The sequence below is a fragment of the Staurois parvus genome, unplaced genomic scaffold (genome assembly GCF_062004578.1).
Source record: "Staurois parvus isolate SC_StPar_1 unplaced genomic scaffold, SC_StPar_1.0 ptg000155l, whole genome shotgun sequence".
NCBI lineage: Eukaryota > Metazoa > Chordata > Amphibia > Anura > Ranidae > Staurois > Staurois parvus.
The window spans coordinates 14,836,101-14,842,100 of NW_028317951.1; the positions used below are offsets into that span (position 1 = coordinate 14,836,101).

General features: G+C 46.5%; 1 protein-coding gene across 7 annotated transcripts in view; it reads right to left on the reverse strand.

Annotated features, from left to right (window-relative positions):
- Positions 1-1,784, reverse strand: part of PHC3 (polyhomeotic homolog 3) — a 130,574-nt gene extending 128,790 nt beyond the window's left edge. For 5 of the 7 annotated variants that reach the window (XR_016312462.1, XM_089675482.1, XM_089675481.1 and 2 more), the window contains exon 1: positions 1,725-1,775. The gene's annotated coding sequence lies outside the window, so the exon portion shown is untranslated. Of the gene's footprint in view, positions 1-1,720 lie in introns of all 7 variants that reach the window. The other 2 variants (XM_089675480.1, XM_089675479.1) reach the window with 2 other exon arrangements.
- Between the last annotated feature and the right edge of the window lie 4,216 nt (positions 1,785-6,000).

Sequence of the window (6,000 nt, forward strand, 5' to 3'; positions counted from 1 at the left end):
GCCGGTCATGGTTTCTTTTTTTTTTATTTAAATATTTATTAATTGCAAGTTATACAAACATACCCATTAAAACCTTATTATCAAAATATTTATCGTTTCATCCCCCCCGTCCCCCTACCTATTTACCACCCATCCCCCCATCCAATCCCTGACCCTTTCTGCTCTGCATTTTCCTGTTCATTCTGGAGATTGTAATCCCTATAAAAGAAGAACAAAATATATTTCCATATTATTCTATGTTAATCCCCCATAACCTCTAAGGCTAGCCTTGACTTTTTGAATTCCTCCCTGGTCAGGGTTTCTATGCAGAGATCATGATCAGACTGGACGGGCACACAATCATGTGACCACTGTGACAGCCAATCACAATAATCAAGTACGGACATCCAAAAAAATGAACTGTCGGCAACAAGGTGAAATTAAAAAGCGTCTTCTTTAATGTATACAAGGATTAAAATATTCCATAGAGAAACCAATGCTAACGCGTTTTATTAAGTGCGTTAGCATCAGTTGCTCTGTGGAATATTTTACTATTTTACTCCTTGCATACAATAAAGAAGACTTTTTTTTTTATTTCACCTTGTTGCTGACTTTTCGTTTTTTTGGATGTCCATACATGAGCAGATGGAGACAGTCTGTCACAGCGATATTGAGCTTTAGCTGGACAATTTCTAACCAGGTAGCAGCACCGTACCTTTGTCTTGTCTAACAATAGTCACGTGATTGGGTAATCAGTCCTTCCACCTGGGGTTAAAGACCTATTTTAAGGTATGTCAAGGCTGATTCTTTTTTTTCCCTCTGACCCACCCACTGTCCCCAGTCTCAACTGACATTTTCCTGCTCCTAAAGCATCCTGGGTTATCCCCATCACATATCCCAGGAGGCCGCAGGACCGGCACAAGAACCTGGAAGAGCCAGTCAACTCCCAATGACGTAGAAAGGGAGGATGGCGGTATGGGACCTATGTGTTGTGGAGGATCAGAGTGGGAAGGGTGATGTTCCTCTAACTCACAGATGTCAAACTAGCGGCCCTCCAGCTGTTGCCAAACTACAAGTCCCATGAGGCATTGCAAGATTGACAGTTACAAGCATGACTCCCAAAGGCAGAAGCATGATGGGACTTGTAGTTTGGCAACAGCTGGAGGGCTGCCAGTTTGACACCCCTGATCTAACTTTTCAAATAATTATACTCCAAATTATTGTATGTGTTATTGGACAGCATCCCTTGTGGGTTTAACCAATGATCCATTCTGGGGTGACAGGGTTGTGTCCTGTAGTGTCCCTCCTTCCATCAAAGTTTGGAAGTATGAAGAATACGGATGACCAATGGATAAATCCTATCCAGGGCTAATCAGAATCCACCCCACAACTGTGATCAGTAGAAGGTAGGATCATACCAATAGACTGGAGGGGGGGGACAACCCTTCCCAATGTGGACCCTGCTGGGGGTGGTGAGGTAACAAGGCTGCCCCCTGATCGTCCAATGCTGTGTAGAAGGTATGAGCTCCCTCTGAGTGTGATCTAGGACTGGAATTCCAGGCTGGTGACTCAATAGTTGTGTGTAGAGGATGTAATGTGATCGTGCGTGTGTGTATATGTCAGCGCGGCCACACCCGGCGCCTCCTATCCCCCTCTATACAATGTCTATACTTCCCCCTGGCTCTCTATCACCGCCCCCTCCCACCACCAGCTCCATGACCCGCACTGCTCGCTCACTCACTTACTCACTGGGTTTCCGCCATGTTCTGTCCCCCGTCACTAGGTGTCGCTGCGCATGCGTCATGGTGCCGTGTGACTATCAGCTGGTGAGGGCATTTAACCCCACACGTGGCCGCCGCTGGCACCTCTGCCACACGCTCACTCCTCATCCGGGTCCTCGCTGCCGGTCCTGTCACTGCTTCTATAGTGTGGCATTTCATAGCGCTGCTGTGCGAGCACGTTGTCTGCTTTATTCCTTTATTGATGGTAATAGTTTACAAGTGGAACGACAGTTTGTTTATATTTTAGCGTTTTTAGTCATCCTTAGGCTCCATGTACACTGCAGCTGATAATCTCACATTTAGGTGCTTTCTGCGTATTTTTCAGCAGCCCCTGAACTCTCCCTAATGTGTTCCTATGTGTCCATGTACACTATGTTGTTTACAGGCAGTTGAATTCACAGTCATTTTTTTTAATGCACCAAACTTGCATTTAGGAGTAGATTTTATCAGCTTTTCAAACACTTGTAAATGCAGCTAACTACGTTTATAAGCATTTGCAAAATTTGTTTAACTCTTCCATTTCCAGATGCTGTCCAGAGCCTTTTTTTTTTATCATGAAAAATGCATGCAAAGCATTTTCCCAGACCAAATGGACCTGGTACACCATACTTTGAGGTTTCGCATGAAAGAAAATATGTTAGACATTGCTGCAATAATTTCTGTACAGAAATGAGCTGGAACACATCCAAACACCACAAAAAAAGAAAAAAAGACAGCTAATCTCAACAAATACTGCTCTCTCTGCTTCTGCTCTATTTCTCTCAAAATGTCTGAAATAGTTAATTTTTTTACTGTTTTTCAGTGCATTCTGGGCATTTTGGAAGATTTACTGAGGTTATCTTTAGAAAATGCTTCTAAACGCAAACGCTCATAAACGTGGTTTGCAAACGCAGCTAAACAGACGTTTTTTAACCTATGTTTTCCAGCAGTCAGTTTCCATCATTCAGAAGTGTCCCGTGTACATGGAGCATTACCCCCACCCCAAACTGACCATACACTGTACAATATGATTGTATAATCTCGGTACAATCTGCTGCAGGGTCTGTTCACACCAGGGCCAGTTCACACTAGAGCAGTGTTTCTCAATTCCAGTCCTCATGGACCCCCAACAGGTCATGTTTTCAGGATTTCCATTATTTTGCACAGGTGATTTGATCAGTTTAAGGCTACGTTCACACTAGCCTTGTGTGCAGGCGGCAGAGAGGCGTTTGGGAAGCGTTTTTACCGCTTCCCAAACGCCTCTGCCAACTCTGCACATTACAGCACATGGTGCTGTTCTAACAGGAGCGTTTGCGTCGCGGCAAAACGGACGCCTCTGGTCGAGTCAGGAGGCTTTGAAGCCTCCTATTCTCGTCTATGGTGCCGCTCGGTGCGGTTGCGGGGCGTTTGCGGAGCGGTAACACCACTCAAATGCATTATAGGCGTTTGTGGGGCGTTATTAACGCTCTGCAAATGCCTAGCAACCGCCGCTAAACCGCGCATGCGGCGTTTGCGGCGCGTTTGCCGAGCGTTAAAAACGCTCCGCAAACACCGGACCAACGCTTGCCAAACGCTATAGGGGCGTTTGGCAAGCGTTGGCAAAACAGCCTAGTGTGAACGAGCCCTCACTGCCTTAGTAATTACCACAGCTGTTTCATCTGAGGGAAATCCTGAAAACATGACCTGTTGGGGGTCCATGAGGACTGGAGTTGAGAAACACTGCACTATAGAAACGCAGTCCATATGCGTTTTTGCATGCACATTTTTGGCGCGTTCCAATGCGTTTTTTATGCATTCCAGCTAATTTTTTCCCCTATCTTTTTCTTTAATTGAAATTGGGACGTGCGTTTTTGGTACATTACAGTGCATTTTTTATGTGTTTTACCGCATTCCAGTACAGTCCTGTGCACAAAAATGCAGTCTGTTCTACTTTTTTTTTCTGCATCCAATGGCATTTGATTGTCTGTGCGGTTTTTATTTTTGCAGTATTAAAAGAAAAAAAAAAAGATAATTTTGAGAGAAATATTTTTGACTTTTTGCTATTAAACATGTCCAGTAAAAAAATTGAAAAAATCACATTTAGTCATAAATTTAGGTCATAATGCATTCTGCGACATGTCTTTGCTAAAAAAAAATCCCAATACGTTTAAATTAATTGGTTTATGTGAAAGTTATAGTGTTTACAAATGGTGGTATATATACTGGGATTTTTTTTTTATCAGTAATGGCGGCGATCAGCGACTTATAGCGGGACTGTGGCGGGCATTCTGACACTGGGTGGAACTGACTTGGTGTCACTGACATCCCCAGTGACACCAATGCAGTGATCAGTGCTAATAAAAAGTAATGACACTGTACTAATGACACTGGGCAGGAAGGGGTTACTGTGAGGGGCAATCAAAGGGTTAACTGTGTGCTGTTTCACTGTAAGCTCTGTGTGTGTGTGCTTCACTGTAATCACACTGCTTTGCATGGCTGTGCTGTACTTTCTTTGAAAAAAAAACCAAAACAATATTTTTGACTTTGCTTTTTGCTATTAACCGCTTGCCGCCCTGCCACTGTATATATACGTGTGCAGGGTGGCAGTGGAGCACAAAAGCACGTTTTAAAACGTGCTCCGCGCTCCCGATACATTCGTGGGCAGGGGGCGTGCGCGCGCGCTCCCGCTGACCCGCGGGTGACACGATTCGATCCAGGAGGGATCAATCATTAGATTTCAGCCAGTGATGTCTGGCTGAAATCACATGATCGGTCCCTGTCCTATCCTGTCCTGTGTTGACATTTACACAGGGCAGGATATGATGTAATTCTTCTCTGCCTGGACACATTCTGTTCCAGACAGAGAAGAAGACACAGTAAAAGTGAGTAAAACAGCACATACCCACAGTTAGAACACTCTAGGTCACATTTAACCCCCTGATTGCCCCCCCCCCCCACCTGTCACCAGTGTCACTGATCAGTGAAGCGATTTTTACTGATCACTGTATCAGTGTCGCTGGCGACTTCCGATAGAGTTAGCGCCCCTCCCAGATAGCGCCAGTTTGCCCGCTAATACACCAGTAGTCCCGTCTAACCCCTTGATCGCCCCCCCCCCCAGTTAACCCCCTTCACTGCCCTGTCACCAGTGTCACTGATCGGTGAACCAATTTTTACTGATCACTATCAGTGTCGCTGGCGACTTCCGATAGTGTTAGTGCCCCTCCCAGATAGCGCCAGATTGCCCGCTAGTACACCAGTAATCTCATTTAACCCCTTAATCTCCCCCTCCCCAGTTAACCCCTTCACTGCCCTGTCACCAATGTCACTGATCAGTGAACCAATTTTTACTGATCACTGTATCAGTGTCGCTGGCGACTTCCGATAGTGTTAGCGCCCCTCCCAGATAGCGCCAGATTGCCCGCCAGTACACCAGTAATCCCGTTTAACCCCTTGATCGCCCCCCCGTTAACCCCTTCACTGCCCTGTCACCAGTGTCACTGACCAGTGAACCAATTTTTACTGATCACTGTATCAGTGTCGCTGGCGACCTCCGATAGTGTTAGCGCCCCTCCCAGATAGCGCCAGTTTGCCCGCCAGTACACTAGTAATCCCGTTTAACCCCTTGATCGCCCCCCCCAGTTAACCCCTTCACTGCCCTGTCACCAGTGTCACTGATCAGTGAACCAATTTTTACTGATCACTGTATCAGTGTTGCTGGCGACTTCCGATACTGTTAGCGCCCCTCCCAGATAGCGCCAGATTGCATGCTAGTACACCGGTAATCCTATTTAACCCCTTAATCTCCCCCCCCCCAGTTAACCCCTTCACTGCCCTGTCACCAGTGTCACTGATCAGTGAAGCGATTTTTACTAATCACTGTATCAGTGTCGCTGGCGACTTCCGATAGAGTTAGCGCCCCTCTCAGGTAGCGCCAGTTTGCCCGCTAATACACCAGTAGTCCCGTCTAACCCCTTGATCGCCCCCCCCCCCCAGTTAACCCCTTCACTGCCCTGTCACCAGTGTCACTGATCAGTGAACCAATTTTTACTGATCACTGTATCAGTGTCGCTGGCGACTTCCGATAGCGTTAGCGCCCCTCCCAGATAGCGCCAGATTGCCCGCTAGTACACCAGTAATCCCATTTAACCCCTTAATCTCCCCCCCCCGTTAACCCCTTCACTGCCCTGTCGCCAGTGTCACTGATCAGTGAACCGATTTTTACTGATCACTGTATCAGTGTCGCTGGCGACTTCCGATAGTGTTAGCGCCCCTCCCAGATAGC